An 18,112-nucleotide genomic window follows, 5' to 3' on the forward strand; every position below is an offset into this window, starting at 1 on the left:
GGGGAAGTTACAGGCCGAAGTTTTCAGCCTTGAAGTTGTTGTCAATGAGGAGAGACTTTCCCTCCCTTAAAGTTTCCATGTACTAAGCTTACATTTGGACCTGGATATCTTCCTCCAATGGCAGTGGAAAAACTGGATATCCATTTGCAAAATAAGAAAAATTGGATCCTTATCTTACACAACAGACAAAAGCCAACTCCAAAAGGCTTACAGATTTAAACATAGGACTTGAAACTCTAAAACGACTAGAAGAAAACATACGGGAAAAGCTTCATGAAACTGATCTTGGCAATGGTGTTTTGGCCATGACACCAAAAACACAGGCCACAAAAGCACAAATAGACAAGTGAGAGTAGATCAAACAAAAGGCCTTGATGGAAACAATTAAAGTGAAAAAGCAACCTGTAGAAGGGAGAAAATATTAGCAAACCATAGATCCGAAAAGGAGTTAATATCCAAAATATATAAAGATCTCAACTCATTACGGAGAAAACAAATATGCTGATTAAAAGATGAGCAAAAGAAGTGAAGAGACACTTCTCCAAAGAAGACCTACAAATGGCCAAGAAGCAAAAGGAAAGGTGTTCAACATTACCAAGCATTAGGAAAATGCAAAGCAAAGCCACAGTGAGACATCACCTCATTCCTGCTGGGAAGGCTATTATTTTAAATATGTATATTATAAACACACACACACACACACACACACACACACACACACACAGAAATATTATACACCCTTAAAAAAGGATATCCTTTCATATGCAACAGTGTGGCTGAACTTTGAGGACATTGTGCTAAGTGAAGTAAGCACATCACAGGACCAATATTGCATGATACTATTTATCCAAGGAATACAAAGTAGTGAAATGCAGAGAGTGGAATTGTTCTTTCCAAGGGCCGGGGGAGGGGAAATGGAGAGCTGCTCTTCAACTGTTTTAAACTTTCACTTATGCAAGATGATTAAGTTCTAGAGACTTGCATTGTGTTAACTGACAATACTGTACACTTTAAAATCCGTGACGAAGGTAGATCTCATGTTAAGTGTTCTTTGCACAATTAAAAAAAAATGGGGGCTGGATATGCCATTTGTTCTTAAGAAAACTGAAAATCAATTCCCTGATGACAGCAAACATCCCTTTAGGCTCTGAAATATGCTAATCAGTCTGTGTATGACTCCATAATGACAGACACCATAGCTCACAGAATTTCAAAATGGACACTGTGAGGTCAACAGTATGAGATTTTAGATGTTATGGATGAGGAAATTGAGACAGAGAGAAGTAAGGCGTCAAAGTTGCCAAACTGGTCCTCTCCAGCATATTGGCTAATCCCAACACACTCTGCTTTTAAAAACCACGCGGATTGCTTCATCACCATGAAAACATGGTTTTAGAGTTGATCTCTTACGCCAGCTCCCCTCCCCCAACGTTCAACCTGGGATGATAAAGAGACAGAGATTGAGTGTCAACTGGGTGAGCGCTTATCCTGGCTTGGGTTCTTCTTTGTCAAACGCCATCACGTGAAAAGTATGAGGTGTTGTCACAGGAATAATTGGCCACCCAGGAAGGAGAAGAAAAGCTGTTGTCTTGCTTCTAGGAGTGCAGGATAGGCTCTTCTGGATTCTCCTGGAAACTCCTTAGCAGGAAGTGTCTTTGGCACATTTTCTATTCCAGAAAGATTGCTGCTAAAATTATCTGCGTTAGGAATGTGACAGAGTTCTGGCCCCCGAGAATTTGGTATGGAAATAAACAGCAGAGTTGATTATCTCTATTCAAACTTAAATAAAACCGTATGAAGGGTTCAGCCAACCCTCCCCCACCAGCCCCACCTCATCTCTGTGTTTTTTGGAACATCTATTACAACAGGGCTTTTTCTTTTTCCTTTTCTGTCTCCTCCTCCCCCATCACAGCCCGTTACTCCCAGCTGTGTGCTGCAAATCAGCATACACTTCCAAGTCTTTCCCAAGTGTCTAGAGGCTAGAGGAACCCCAAACATATTGCCACCAAACCTCCTTCTTCTGAAATTTTCAGTGTGTATAAATTCAGAAATGTAATCAGCACGATTAGGACTCAGCTGCGCGTTGCTCATTCAAGTTCTATGCTGCAAGAGCCATTTGATGTCAAGTAGAATTTTTTAGTCTTCTCCCCTCTTCCACCCCAAGTCTTTTATCCTAAAACCAGGAAGTCACATTTGGCCAGCCGACTATGAACTGTAACCACAAAAAGTTGGACATCGGTTCAAAGCTCAGGACTCATGAGAGGCCTGAATATGTTTTAACCTTGGTGGAAGGCATTCCGCAGTCATTTGGGCTCAATGCACCTCCACAACGGCTGATGCGGGCAGCGGTGTTACTGGTGACATGGTTGGTAGGATGTTCTCACAGGCTGAGGAATGTGTGAGGGAAGCAGCCTTGTTCTGGGAGGGGCTGTACAGGACTGGAAGAGGAGTTAGTTTCATTTTCCACTCGGATGCAGCGGTGGAAAGAATCAGTCAGGAACCTCTCCTTCTTTCTTGGCTGTCTCTCCCTGAGCTCAGATGTAAAAACAAGGGTCGCTGTTCATCCTCTTACACTGGGGGAAGGAAACCTAAGCCATGCGAAGTGTTCACTAAAAACACTCACTTAGGGGTGGATTTTCCCTCCTTAGCCCCGTCTCCTTCTATTTCACCCTCCTTGGCCCTCAGTCTTTATCCTTCTACAATACAGTGTACCTTGAATTCCCTGGGCACACTTGTGGCTTTTTTGTCTTCCTTGGTGCTTTTGTACATGATATGCCTCTTCAAGGACTTTTCCTCCTCCCTTCGAGTCTTCCTGAAAGCATCTTGATACCCCTCAGACTACTCGTGGAGTATTATCTCTTGTGTAAAGGCTTACATTAAAAGAATCTCTATCTCTACCTCTATCTCTGTCTCTGTCTCTGTCTCTCTCTATCATTCCATCTTCTTTGACACCACTGGAAAGACCTCATCACTTCCATGTTTCACCTTCCTGTTTTGCATATTGATACGGATAGTGCTTTTTAAAATGATTATTAACTTCTATGAGTCTGGTTAGCCTTCCAGACCACTGTGGTCCGATAGAAGTTTCTGCAGTGATGGACATGTTCTACACCTGTGTTATACGGTATGGTAATTACTAGTCACATATGGCTGTCAAGCACTTGAAATGTGGCTGGTGCCCTCGAGGAACTGAATTTTTAATTTTACTTAATTTTACTGAATTTAAATGTAAATAGTTGCACATGGTTAGTGGATACTATATTGGACAGCACACTGTAGACTGTGATCTTCTTGAGGATAAAACTAATGTATTACTAATTCCTTGTTGTAAGGGCTCAGTAAACATTTACTGAATTCAGTTATTGTAGATACTTATGACAATAGTTCTGTTAGGCAGGTATTACTAGCTCTAGTAATTTCATCTTCATACACAAAAGCAAAACAAAACAGAACAACAGCAAAATGTGGTTCAGTGAAGTTAAGTGATCCAGCCAGGATCGGAACCACAATCTATTTAAAATACTGCCCCCCCCCCCATTTTTTTCTGCTTCCATTGGCAGGGCTTTGGTAGTTGGTGAGTAAAGTTGTATGTAAGTGGGTGCATATACAAGATAGGAGGAAGCAACATTTTATAGAACAGTTAATTGTCTCCATACAATTAGACATGCAAAGACTTGCCTGGAAATCTTTGGAAGGAAAATCAATGGAAGGAAAGAAAAAAGGAAAATAAAAGCAAGCTAGCACACTGCTCATGCATCTTTAGTTCCATGCACACATTTAAAGGATATATTGGCTAAATATATCTCTTTTAAAGGAGGAGTGTATCATAAAAGAAAGTTTACAACAGCCAACAAATTGGGCAGCTGGTCTGCAATCTGTGATTGTTAACTTTCAAACGCTGATAACCTCGGAGTTGGCAGTTGAAGATCAAAATGGTGGAGGTAATGCTGCCATCTACTGGTAATCATGCAAAGTTGGCTGGTATTTCAAGATGTGAACAAATATTCCAGATGCAGTAATCAATCATAGTTACCTATTCTTTGAATTTATGACTTAGCCTTATACATTAAAAACAACTTCAAAACTATTTTAAATTTGGAGAAAAAATTACCATCCTTCAAATTTTCTTCCTTCCTTCCTTCCTTCCTTCCTTCCTTCCTTCCTTCCTTCCTTCCTTCCTTCCTTCCTTCCTTCCTTCCCCTTTCTCCTCTCCTCTCCTCTCCTCTCCTCTCCTCTCCTCTCCTCTCCTCTCCTCTCCTCTCTCCTCTCTCCTCTCTCCTCTCTCCTCTCTCCTCTCTCCTCTCTCCTCTCTCCTCTCTCCTCTCTCCTCTCTCCTCTCTCTTTTCTCCTTTCTCCTTTTGCAAATATATATAGCGACCTGGAGTTTTCAGGTCCTCCTCGCCTCCTCATTTAGCCGAATTGCCAGTTGAAACAATCTGATAATAGTTTCAGTTGGCTTTTCTTTGATTCATGTTCTAGCTCCAGACAAATGATTGTATCAGGCTGCATTCTGATGGGACTACACATAATCATGGACCCACCCAGGTCTTACAGAATTTCTTTTTCTCAGCATCAAATCTGTTTCTAGATCAGTGATGAAGGCTGTACCTGAAGATATGCTGTTAGGACAAACTTTGGGATTTGGTGATAGCATTGAGGGTACTCCCAACTGAAAAAATATTACAGTTCCAGTTTTAACCAACTGGGATAGACTAACCAATACTCTTTGCCAGAAACCAGAACTCATGCTGCCATTTTGATTAGCCATAAAATCCCAAGAGGCAATATGGGACATGGGATTTTGATATTCTATCAGTTGGATTCTTAGCAGAGGGATCAAGACTTTATCTGACGATTTTATAGTAAGAGTCACCCTGTCCCTACATGTTTAAGCAGTTGGAAGTAAGGGAAGCAATATGAGCCTGGGGAAATAGATGAAGAAGGGAAAAGAAGCACTTATACTGTTAGATTGTATGCATGCATATGAATTTCAATGGACTTGTGGTGACTGATGATAAGTAGACCATCATCTTATCTCTCCCATCTAGGACATGGCTGCCTCGGTGTGTCATTGCTCAACCTTTGAGCACCTAATTAGTCTTTGTTTTAAGCAGCACCTTGGATGTACTCTGAGAGATGAGTGACATTGACACATATTCATGAATTCATTGATTTAGTTATCCATTCAGCAAATATTGAACACATACTAATTGATATATTTATAGGGACACAAAACAGAATGAGAAGTGGTCCTTATCTTCAAAAGATACATTGCTTTCTCTTATGTATATTGCATATACTGTGTGCTAGGTACTATGTTAAATGTTTTATAACTATTAAATTAGTTACTGATTTGTTCAACAAAGTTTACTCAGGACCTACTCTGTGTTAGGCATTGTGCTGAGTGCAAAGACGAAATGATACACAAGTTGGATATGGTTCCTGGCCTTAGAGATATTGGTGCCTTTTGGGTAAGGAAGAAAATTAAACAAAGAAACACAGTGTGTTTAACTTGTGCAATTCATTTTGGCCACTCAGCATTTGACTTTCTTTCTACATGAAGAAATGCCTTATCAGTGTGGATGGAGCAAAGACCTCTAACTATAAAAGCTAAAAATGCTGGGTATTTTTTCCCAGCACCACTTGCAGCTACGTTACAGGCATGTCACCCAAGTTTTGCCAAGCAGACAACACCTTGCTAGAATTTGAATAGGTTCTGCCTCAAGGAAGAGACAGGGCACTTTATTTCTCTGGTGGTGGTTGTGATGGTGTTAACATTGTCCTCATCAAAATCTCTCAGGAACATAATTTTAGCTAGTTTTATTTATTTATTTGTTTCTTTCCACTTCCTTTATGCCAAATTCACCGGCCTTCCAGTGATGCCTGAGCTTCTTATTAGTCTTGTAACAATTCCTTTTCTTTTTGGTCAGTGTGAATCACCACCTGTTGTGTGGAACCAGGTACTCTGACAATATCCACTGTGACATGGGAAGGACAGACATCATCGATGGTATCATCAATGTACAGAGATTACTGCCCTACTAAAGCAATGGACAACAACACTTGCATCTTAAAGACAAGTAGGAATTATCTGGGGTAAAGGTATCAGAGGAAGGAGCCAGAAAATGGATAACAGGCAGAGGAAACAGCACATTTGAAAGCCCAAGGCACTGTTCTGAGGTAGGAATTCTTAGGCCTATTCTTACATTTGAGAAAACTGAGGCTAGCAAGCAGTAAATCCAGGGCTGACTGTAAAGTTCAACCACTGTGGCTCTCTTCCAGTTGAAGCCTGGAAATATATTTACACCAGTGGATTCCAGTACTAATTTTTAAAGAACTTTTTATTTTGGAGTGTCTGTGTACAGGAAAGTGGCCAACCCCTAAAGGTACAGCTTAGTAAGTAATCACAGGGCATTCATTTAACTATGACTGATCAAGGATTTAGAACACTGGACAGCCCAGAAGATTTCCATCTGGCCCTTTCTAATCAATACCCTTCTTTCCTCTCTAGAGGTAATTGCCATACTGACTTCTAACACCATGGTCATCATACCTGGTTTTTGACTTTGAATAAATGAAGAAAATATCATATTATTTCATGTGTCCTCCCTAACTCAATATGAGGATCCTAAATTTCATGTATGTCTTTGTAGCTTGTTCATTTACATTGCTGTATAGTATCAATTGCATAGATTCATTTATCCTTTAGAGTTGATGGGCATTTGATGATTTTCAGATTATGTTATGGCCATTACAAATCATGTTGCTAAAGACATTCTCATTCATGTTTCTTCTTGGGTAAATGAATTTGTTGAAAATATACCTAAAACTGCAGACCACAGAGTGTGTTGTATGTTGAGCTTTAGTGGATAATACCAAACAGTTTTCTGAAATTGTTAAGGCAATGTAACTTTCCATGTGCACTTTCCATTTGAAAGTTCCAGTTCCTCCATGCTCTGCAATGTGTGGTATGGTTAATCTTTTTTAACTTTAGCCATTCTGGTGGGTGTAGTGCTATACCACTGTGATTTTAATTTGCATTTCCCTGAAGACTTATGATGTTGAGTAATTTTTCATACGTTTATTGGCCAGAACCTCAGTGCTATTTATCAGACGGCCACTTCCTGGCATGTATTTTAGGGTAAAGTGCCTTATGGATGAATCCATATGATTTCCAAAGATAGTGCAGTCTTTTTTTTTTCTATTCCCCAAGGTCATGGTTTTAATTATTTCTCTTAAGATAGATACCTTCTAGATTTGTGGGGCTCTGTTCTTTCTCAGGAAGTGACTCTCTTGGGGCTAACTTTCTATATGTAGAGTTGGTTCAGTAACTGTTGAAATTCAAGGACAGACTGAGGAAAAAGCCACTGAGGCCCTTGACTGGGTCACTAATGGTCTCTTGAATGTTGTTTGGCAAACACTGGCCTCAACAATATTTGTATTTTCCCACACGTTCACTGGGCAAAAGTCTCAATGGACATGTTACTGTGAATTTATGATTCTCTTTGAGGGGTTTGGGTTAGTTCTGTAATAAAAATTCCGGCATATGGAGACATACGTCTGGTTCCCACACATTTAAGGCTAGAGAGAGCATAGCTACATTTTCTTAAGGTCAGCTTACTGATGTCTCCAAAGATAAAAGGCACCTTCTGATTGAAGGCTTGCTCTGAAAATATTTTTGGCAAAGGATTTCCAAGTTCCATTCTCCTGGGATGATCAAATTGAGTTCTGTTTTGTCTGTTGTTTTGAAAAACTCACTTTGGCAGGAAAAAGGGTTTATTGCAGGCCCCTCTGCTTTGATTTTAAGATTTTATAATTAGAGGCAAGAAGAAGACAATTGTAATCAATGAAAACAATTCACTCAGAAGACGGAGTCGGGTACACACATATAAAAGAAGCCAATAACAGAAATTACAGCTTTGCTCTTGGGTTTTGCGAAAGGTTTCTTACACTTAGAGGTTTTTAGTCAGGTTAAGTCCATAACCTCTACTATTTTTAGCTTTAAACCATAAGATACTGATACGATTCTAGCCTCTTGCGCCAATGTCATGATGTCCCCAATCTCTCAAAGATATGGACATTAACTATTCACAAGATTTTGAACAAAGCCCCTTTCTATTAGTCAGGATTTTGTTTGTAAGCAACAAGCCCTAACTATAGTTATCCTAACAATGGGAGAATTCGTCTAAGGAATATCAGAGGCTTACAGACTTAGCAGGAAGCTGTGAACTAGACTTGGAACATGGACTCGATTCTAGAAAGCTGCAGAGAGTTGAGTATCAAAGATCATAGCAATGGTCACATGGTAGAAAGGTCAGTTTGTCATGATGCTGGGCCCACTGAAGTCTCTCTCCTGGAAAATACATTTCAAATAGCAACACACAAAGGATGGGTGTTGGAGTTGATTCATCTCATTGCGGGAATTGTGTGAATAAATTCTCTTTGATTTCTACTCTCCAAAAGCTGGAACTGTCCTGATTCCTGTCTTTCCCTGTGCACCATTGTCCATCTCTTCCATGTACATGGTGAATTACCAAATATTCTTCCAGTCAGTGATTTCAATGGCTGTTGGCGAGAGTTTTCTCTTACTTGAAACCAAAATCTCTAACAGACACTAATGATGGTAGATGTGGCCCAGGCTTGTGTTCTGCTTTGAGAAGGATGAGAGAGAAGATGCCTCCCTACTTTTAGCGAAACCAGAAGGCTCATGCGGTCTAAGGACAGGTCCTGCAAATGGTCTCCTTTATATCTTCATATGAATCACTCCTTGTAGTCACACACGAAGGCCCTGCAGAACAGGGTGATTTCAGCACAGTGGGCCCTCTAAAGATAGTTTAGGCCATCAATTATCGGTTTTGCAACTGGGGTCTCAGCGTTCCAGGGATTCTCAGTAAGTGTTTAAATGGCTAGTGGGACAATGATAAAGGGGTTTCCTCTACCACTACATTTATTCAGAGTCCTTATACTATTATCATTTTATATATTGGGATTCTAAGATTTGTCCTTTAATAAACCCTTTGCATTTCAAAAGCACTGCAGTGAACTGTCATTATCCATTAACACTTCATTTTAATTCATTTATTAGTTTATTGTAAGAAGAGGAAATGATACTTACTGGGTTCTGACTGAATTGCAAGCATTGGACCAATTCTTCACCTATGTAATTCCATTTCATTCCTTACTATCATGAAAGTCAGCTCACCTGTTGGCCAATCATTCATTAATCACATTTATCACGAAATTCTTCTCTTACAAATTTGGCCCTAAGTTTGTCTGTTTTATTAGCTTCTTAAGGGGCTGGAGTTAGACTGGGTTGATCCTCATTGTATTTGTTTATTAAAAAACTTTGCTTAAGTTTTGCTCGTATGTTTATTGTTTCCTTCCACCTGCTTGATTTTCTCTGTTATTCTTTTTCAGGTTTTTGAGGTGAACATGTAGCTCTTTGGTTTTTAATTTTTCTCTTCCTTCATATATGTTTTTAAGGTAATACATTTTCCTTCAAGGAGAGCTTTTACTCTGTTACACATCTGGGGTTTTGGGTCAGTTCTTTCTGTTTTTCTTTTTTTTGTTTATTTTTGAGCGAGGGAGACAGAGTGTGAGTGGGAGAGAAGAGAGAGAGGGAGACACAGAATCCAAAGCAGGCTCCAGGCTCCGAGCTGTCAGCACAGAGCCTGATGCAGGGCTCGAACCCATGAGCCATGAGATCATGACATGAGCCGAAGTTGGAAGCTCAACTGACTGAGCCACCTGGGCACCCCTTGGGTCAGTTATTTATTTATTTATTTATTTATTTATTTATTTATTTATTTATTTATTTTCAACGTTTATTTATTTTTGGGACAGAGAGAGACAGAGCATGAACGGGTGAGGGGCAGAGAGAGAGGGAGACACAGAATCGGAAACAGGCTCCAGGCTCTGAGCCATCAGCCCAGAGCCTGACGCGGGGCTCGAACTCACAGACCGTGAGATCGTGACCTGGCCGAAGTCGGACGCTCAACCGACTGCGCCACCCAGGCGCCCCGCGGGTCAGTTATTTTTAAAAAAATTCTTTTGCTTTCTTTTTTGCTAAATGCTACCAGAAGAATGTTTTACAATTTCTGAATGAATTTGGGGCCATGGCTATCCTATTTTCTTGAGTTCTAATTTTATTATACTCTTGTCAGAGAACACAGTCCCTATGACATAGATATTTTATATTTGCTCCTTTGTTATCTGTAGGACTTAGATTCTGTAATATTTGTGCCTCCTATAAGTTGAATGTTTGAAAATCTATGTTGCACATACATTTGAAGAGAAACAAAAGTAATATTGTAGGTTGGAGTTCTAAATAGGAATTACATCAAACTTGTTAATTATGTTCATAGCATTTATATCCTTAGTTGGGGCATAAGTATTTACAATTGTTAGATCTTCTTGAGTGATAGAGCCTTTAATTATGACATGATGCTCTTCTTCAACGTTTTATTTATTTTTGGGACAGAGAGAGACAGAGCATGAACGGGGGAGGGGCAGAGAGAGAGGGAGACACAGAATCGGAAACAGGCTCCAGGCTCTGAGCCATCAGCCCAGAGCCTGACGCGGGGCTCAAACTCACGGACCGCGAGATTGTGACCTGGCTGAAGTCGGACGCTTAACCGACTGCGCCACCCAGGCGCCCCTATGATGCTCTTCTTGATGTCTTATTACAGCCTTTGTTTTAAAATCTAGTTTGTCTGATATAAGTATGGCTACTCCAGCTTTCTTTTGACCTCCGTTAGTATGACAGATCGTTCTGCAGCCCCTCACATTTAATCTGCAGGTGACTTTAGGTCTCAAATGAGTCTCTTATAGGCAACATATAAATGAATCTTTATTTTTAACCATTCTGATAATCTCTGTCTTTTGATTGGAACATTTAGTCCATTTACATTCAGTGATTATTGAAAGAAATGAATTTAGTGCTATTGTGTTACCTGTAGAGTTGGTGTTTCCTTATTAATTTTCAGCTCTTCAGAGAGTGCTTTCTGAGCCAGATGTGTTACATCTCCCTTAGTGATTGTAGACGGATTTTTTTTTTTTTTTAGTTCTATTAACCTTTGACTTATATTCTGGAATTCTGTTAGCCATGTATAGGCTCAGAATAGTTCCATCTTCCATTTACCATTACATAACATCCTTGTCTCTTACTGATTCTTTCATCCTTGTCTATATCATGTGATATTCATATTTTCTACAAGAGCTGGTTTTGATTAATGTTGGCTTTCTATTTATATATTCCTTTAGTTTCAAATTTTCTACGCCATTATGTTTTACACACATCATTTGTAAGCTATGAAATTTGTTTTATTTTTACCTACATCTGAGAACCTGTGCAGGGAAACTGGCAAACTGTATTCATCTTTTTAAATGTGATTACTAATAAATTGGGATTTATTGTTACTACCTTTCTTTGAGCTTTTTCTTTGCCATGATTTTTTTTTCTTTCCTTGCTTCTATAAAACTGGTTGAGAGTATATAGTTTCATAGCAGAGATGGGATTTATTCTTTAAAACATTTTTTTAAATGTTTCTTTACTTGTGAGAGAGAGACAGACAGGCAGACAGAGTATGAGCAGGGAAGGGGCAGAGAGAGAGGGAGACACCGAATCTGAAGCTGGCTCCAGGCTCTGAGCTATCAGCACAGAGCCCGATGCGGGGCTCGAACTCACGAACCGCGAGATCATGACCTGAGCCGAAGTCAGACGCTTAACTGACTGAACCACCCAGACGCCCTGGGATTTATTCTTTATAGTGCTGGGAGTAGAGGTCCCCTAACTGGAGTGAGTGCCAGGCCATATGGTAGGGACAGTCACAAGTGGCTCCTCTCCAGTGGCTCTTGTACTCTGCCACACAAACTTTTCAAGCTTCCACAGGATTATTTTCTTTAGTTGTATCTTCATTCATTCATTCATTCATTCAACTAATATTGACAGAGGGCCTGATAAGCACTAGGTTTTGTATGAGGTGCTTAAGGACACGTGTTGAATACATGTGGTTTCTACAGTCTAGGAGGGGAGCCATTCAATGCATTTACAGATATAAAAGTACAAATTTTATTGTGAGCTGTAAAGGAAATAATTTGTGTGCAGTGAGAGAAAACAATAGAATGGGGTTTACTCCAACCTAGTAGCTAGTTTATTTGAAAGGATGAAATTAAAGAAGAGGTAGAGTGGGAGATGTGGCAGGATCTGAAAATTACTCCCAGTATGTATTCCTTCATTCTTCCTTAGCAATATAATCCGAGTTTAGGTAGACAGACCACTCAGAGCAAACCTGAGAGTCTTCCTTGAAGTTGGGTGTGACCATGTGAGAAACATTCTGGTCAAAGGGGAACAAATGGAAGTGGTATGCCTGACTTCTGGCAAGTGTCCTTAAGGGGAAGGTCATGACCTTTTCCTTTCTCTCCTTCCAGGTGCGTGGAATGAAGCGATGACAGCTGGAACCAGAGGGGAGCTCCTGAATCATGATGTGAACTTGAGAACAGAGGCCCAGAAAGGTGACGTCACAAGAAAGACAGTAGGAGTAGGAGTTCTGGAACAGTAGAATCCTGATCCAGCCCCATTTTATCCACGAAGATTTTTGCATGAAAAAGAAATACATTTCTACATTTTAAACCTTTGCTATTTTGGTTTCTGGTAAACTCTCTGCTGAAAGCATAGAGGATTTCAGGCCCAAGGGAACAGAATTCTTTAGAGTAGTGACTCTCAGACTTTAGCACTTAAAAAAAAAAAAAAAAGAAAGCACATGGAGAGCTTGTTAGAACACAGACTTCTGGGTCCTATCCCCAGAAATTCTGATGTTGTATATCAGCCATAGAATCTGAGAATATGCATTTCATATAACCTCCCAAATGATACAGAAGACCCTTGGACCACACACTGTTCTAGGGCTCTGAGTCAGAAAAGAGTTCAGCACATTTAAGGAACTGAATCAAGGCTAGCTTTAGAGAACAGTGGGAGGCATGGATGAAGGTTGGAAAGGTAGGTAGATGGCCACATTATGCAAAACTTTGTAGTCCAGAAAGGGAATGATTTTCTTCTAAGTTAAGTGGGTATCTATTGAAGAATATTGAGCAAGGAAGGGACCATATTTAAGGTTATAAGGTCATTCTCTACTCTATGGAAAATGGACTGCAAAGGGGTCTAAGATGTTATATCAATAGACAAGTAGACAAGGCCAGATACTCTGGCCAGGGTTGTAGCAGTAGAGACAGAATCAAGATATATTTTGGAAGAATAACAAATACTTTGCTAATAGATTCAATGTGTGGAATAAAGGAAGAGGAGGAATTGGGAAGGAGGATGACTCCCAGGTTTTTGTTTTGAGTAAATGGGTGGAACCTTCATACGATACGCTGAGCAGATTCCTATGCCACTGACACACAAGCCAGAATTTCCAGGGATGGTAGTCTACCACTCCCATTTGTGGCACTTTTAGGAGATGCCAACTTTCAGATTATCCCTCCAGTCCAAGCTATTCACTGCAATTGCCCAATAAGCCTCTGGGTGGGTTGGCCCCACCCACATGACATCTCTTCATAAGCACTTGTGCCTTAGATGTGGTTTGGAATTATTTTGTCTGTTTTCCAGAGATGATCTCCAGGGTTTTGTTTTTGTGTGTGTGTTTGTATATGTTTATGTTCCCTTTGGCAGGATACAGTGTGATTCTTCAATCACAGGGCACAAAGAGTTCTCAGAATTCTATAGTTCTGGAGGTGTCTGATGTCTTGGCCAATGTGTACAAATGGTCTGTTTTCCAGCACATTTCAATTCTAATTCACCTCATTATGGAATGACTATCACAAGAAGAGTCATTAAATTTTCTCTGGTCTTACTTCCCATAACTGTTGCTGCTCATAGAATAATTGTTCTTAATCCTTAACAAGGCCCTGTATGATCCGGTTCCTCCCTACTCCTCCAGGCTCATCATCTACTTTTCCCCCAATTTCTTTCCACTGTAGCTACTCTGAACTTCTCTCAGTTTATACATTCAACTTGCTTTCTTCTGCCTTGGCAATTCTGTAGAAGCTAATCACTATTTATAGAAAACATTTCCCCGTTGGTAACCTAGCCAGTCCCCAATCATTCAGCTCAAATTTGAATAAATGACACTATGTCAGCCTTTTTCTGTGGCTCCCCAATACCCTTTCCCATCCCCTGAGATTTGATAGTCCTCCTTCTTAAATGCTCCAGAGGCTGCCTGAACAGTTATTTTGCTAACTTACCATAAGTTAGTTAATTATCTATAGTACTAGTTTCATTATTACTTACTACTTATCATCTCTGGTTAACTATAAATGCTATGAGGACAGAGACTGCATCTGTCTGCCTTCGCTTTGTATATCCTCAGTGCCTGGCATGCAACATTTTCTCACTAAATATTTGTTGGTTCACATATTGATTTCAACAAATGAGATATATTTATACTTTAACTTTAGAAAGAACCATCATATACTTTTAGCAGCTCAGATTATTTTTAACTCTGAGATTATGCATGGATTAAAAATCTGTATTCCAGTGCATCTGGTGGGCAATGTAATAGAGCTTCCCATGTTTCCATATTGCTGCTTCTTCTTTTATTTCCAACAATTGCAAACTGAGGTTTATCTTCAAAAAAATTATTTTCAGGAAAATTATTTCTCTGTTTTGCTCCTCACCAGTTTTAAAATAGGGTTCTTTTCTATTTAAAGATTCCTTCCCTCATTCCTGTTTCTTTTTCCCTTAATCAGGAGTACTTTCTCTGGACTTTATTTTGAATATTCTTCTACAGTCAAATATTGTCAATTCTTAAACACTGTCCCCCCACTTCAAAAGAACAAATAGGAACATTCTCTGCAAACTACCCACCCATTCTGTGTTTTTTGTCAGTTCCCTAGATGAAAGTTAACTGCCTCTATCTTCAGATTGTAAAATTTCTCTAGCTGGGAGGTTTTTTGCTCTGTGTACTTTTATGACATTTGTAAGCATTAATGATATGCTACAGCATTGTGTAGAGTACTATAACAGAGAACTACATATTAGGGAAAAATTAAGGCCATCAAGGCTGTCATCAGGCCTTAGGAGAACTGCTGATATCTCAAATGTGTTTGGGATTTCTATTAAATTTGGTTTGGCATTTATACTGAGTTCCAAATAGTTTTTATCTCTCTCATCTTATGATTACCCCAATTATTGTACTCTGGTTTTCCATTTTGCAGAAGAAATCAGCAAAAAGAAATTTCTACATCAGGTCGGAAGTGGTAAAACCAAAATTAGTCTTTTTGCTTTTTCAGTTTAAAAAGTGAATGAATAGAAATACCTTTAGCTGCTCAATCTTCCCAAATGGTTGAGATGATTAAAATGGAAATGTCAACTAATACCTCAAAAGAGAAAAAGCTAAAAGATGTTGATTTTCTAAAAGGCTAGAAACTGATAAGTCCTGTGGCTCTTTTGGTATAATGCTCCCATGCTCACAACATTCCTGGAGAAGAGAAATTACCTCTAAGCAGAAGGTAAGAAGACAGGTGCGGTAAAGTAGGTAAATTGCTTCAGGTCTTCTGGTTGGAGAACTATGGGTATGAGAGATAAATCTATATCTGAATGTTTCATCATTTGTGCTGTTACTAAGACATGGATAATTCAGACCAGGTATCTGCCCTCATGGAGCTTAGATTCTGGTAGAGGATGGGGCTGTAAACCAATACAAACCAAACCATTAACAAGATGACTTGAGAGATCTAGGGGCTGGAAAAGTATCCAATGGGACAAAGCAAAGAAGAGCAAGCTGATGTAGGTAGTAGGGCTGAGGGGGTACTACCTCATGATCATTTAAAAATTATTTTTAGATTTCTTTGTTACAGAAAAATTCAAATATAAAAGTAGAGAGAACAGGAAAATGAACTCTCATGTGACTGTAGCCTCCTTCAGCAATGTCAACTTATGGTCAATCTTATCTCCTCTCTGTCTCCACCAATTCTGCCTGATTATTTCATTTATAAATACTTCATCATGTATTTCCAAAAGACAACCATTTTTTTTTCTTTTTATACAAACACCACCACAATTATCACATCTGGACAGAACTTAATAATTTATGATTTGATTTTAGAATTTACATTTGAGGGAAGGTCTATTGGAGGAGGTACAACTTGATGAGATCCAAGTGAAAGAAGGAGTGAGCCTTGACAAGATATGGGGATGGTACCAAACTTGTATTTTTTGGTGTTTGTTTTTTATACAAATTCAAAATTTTATAGCTAGAGGGAAAAATAATTGATTCCTCAAAATCAGTTGTTGTTATTCTTTGTCAAACATGATGCTCACAGAACATTTTTGACAAAGGAACAAAAGATCTATATATATTTTTGGTGCAAGGTTTGTTGGCTTTTTGTCTTTTTTTCCCTGTCTTCAGGTGACAGATAGACATAGCTGAATCAATGAAGGACAATACTTGCCTAAAATGTGCAACATAAATATAGAAATCCTATGAACAGAAGATTCAAAACCAGTACTGGAACAAAACCATCTCTGAGCTCTGGTGAATCTTCTGTGTAGAAGGCCACATCTGAACGACCAACAAAGTCTTTCAGCTGCTTCCTTGTTCCATAGCTGGCCAGACTACAGATCTTGCTGGCTGGCTTTTTCATTATTCCTCCTTTGAAGATCTCTTTAACCACACCTTTCTGGAACCGAGGGACAAGAAATACTCTTTAAAAACCGTTGGATTACCACGTTGAGAAGCATCTTTGTGCTTTCTTCTTCTTTTTCTGGATGAAGATCAGCCAAACACAGAAGCAGCATTAATGTTCCTTTGCTGGCAGTTCCATCCAACCTCCCAGGGGAAGGCATTTTGCCAAGTTCTTCTCTGCCCATTTGAAATTCAAATCCCTGAATAAGCCTCAGTGCCACCTTTGTCCAGAAACCTCAAAAGCCCCAGTCCATGTCAATCTGCCTTGAAATTATAAAGGGACATATTACTGTGTAGGAAGATAAGCTGTGTTGAAATAACATCCAGGGTGGTTGTTAAATAAATTCAGGAAAACCAAGACATTCACTGTTAAGCCGAGACTCTGTCCTCAACTCACCTCCCAGGCAAGAAGTGGGCAGAGAAGCCACATGCTGGAGGTAGACACTCTTGAACTAATGACTTCAGTGGCTATTTGACTTAAAAATAATGTAACTTGCCAACTTCTAGAAGTTTATGAGCTGTTGTTTCAGACATCTCCACAGGTGTGATTAAAGCTTCAGCTTAAGAAAATTTTAGTTAAGATGGGAGAAACTTGGGTCCATTTTCTAGCTCAGAGATTCTGTTGCTGTGTGGCCTCGGCATGTTTATTCAGGACCATCCCGAACTTTATTTTCCCTATTCACAAAATGGGACCATTCAGATTGGATTATACAGTTGTTTTTAGGATAAAATAAGCATGGGAAGATAGTTTCAGAAGTAAAAGGTCCAACATAATGTAAGGGTTAAAGATCAGATATACACTAAGAAGCCATGTGGCTACACTTTCTGACTGCTAAGGGATTTGTTTGAAGCCTGTGTCCCATTTGATTTTGAAGGCATTTACCAGGCACCTACTCTGTATTAGCATGTTTTCCCTGGTGCCATAAAAATGTGTCGGTGTGGGGGTGTGGGGGTGTGGGGGTGTGAGGGTGGGGAGACAAGAAAAACACAAACAAAATGATGAAACAGCAATACATTGCACCATGAATCCTTGAGCAAGGTTAACCTCTCCAAGCCTGAGTTTCCTTATTAATTAAATTTCTCTGACAGAGAAACCCTCATAATTTTATCTACTTTAAAAAAGACTTTAAATTTTTTCTTCCTCAATAAAGGCAGTAAAATTCTGATTTTTTCCCCATCAGATTTTTTTTTTAATTTTTTTTTCAACGTTTTTATTTATTTTTGGGACAGAGAGAGACAGAGCATGAACGGGGGAGGGGCAGAGAGAGAGGGAGACACAGAATCAGAAACAGGCTCCAGGCTCTGAGCCATCAGCCCAGAGCCCGACGCGGGGCTCGAACTCACGGACCGCGAGATCGTGACCTGGCTGAAGTCGGACGCTTAACCGACTGCGCCACCCAGGCGCCCCTTTCCCCATCAGATTTAAGAAG

The 18,112-nt window shown here is 39.6% G+C and overlaps 1 long non-coding RNA gene across 2 annotated transcripts in view; it reads left to right on the forward strand.

The window, feature by feature from the left end:
* The window catches only part of LOC109496678, an 87,896-nt gene extending 70,287 nt beyond the window's left edge, over positions 1–17,609 (forward strand). Inside the window, exons 1-4 of one of the 2 annotated variants that reach the window (XR_006593909.1) lie at positions 1,270–1,475; positions 5,931–6,180; positions 12,430–12,513; positions 16,407–17,609. This is a non-coding gene — a long non-coding RNA (uncharacterized LOC109496678). Of the gene's footprint in view, positions 1–1,269; positions 1,476–5,930; positions 6,181–12,429; positions 12,514–16,406 lie in introns of those variants that run through there. The other variant, XR_002740351.2, reaches the window with a different exon arrangement.
* Positions 17,610–18,112: the final 503 nt, after the last annotated feature.

Source organism: Felis catus, chromosome A2 (assembly GCF_018350175.1).
Source record: "Felis catus isolate Fca126 chromosome A2, F.catus_Fca126_mat1.0, whole genome shotgun sequence".
NCBI classification, from domain to species: domain Eukaryota; kingdom Metazoa; phylum Chordata; class Mammalia; order Carnivora; family Felidae; genus Felis; species Felis catus.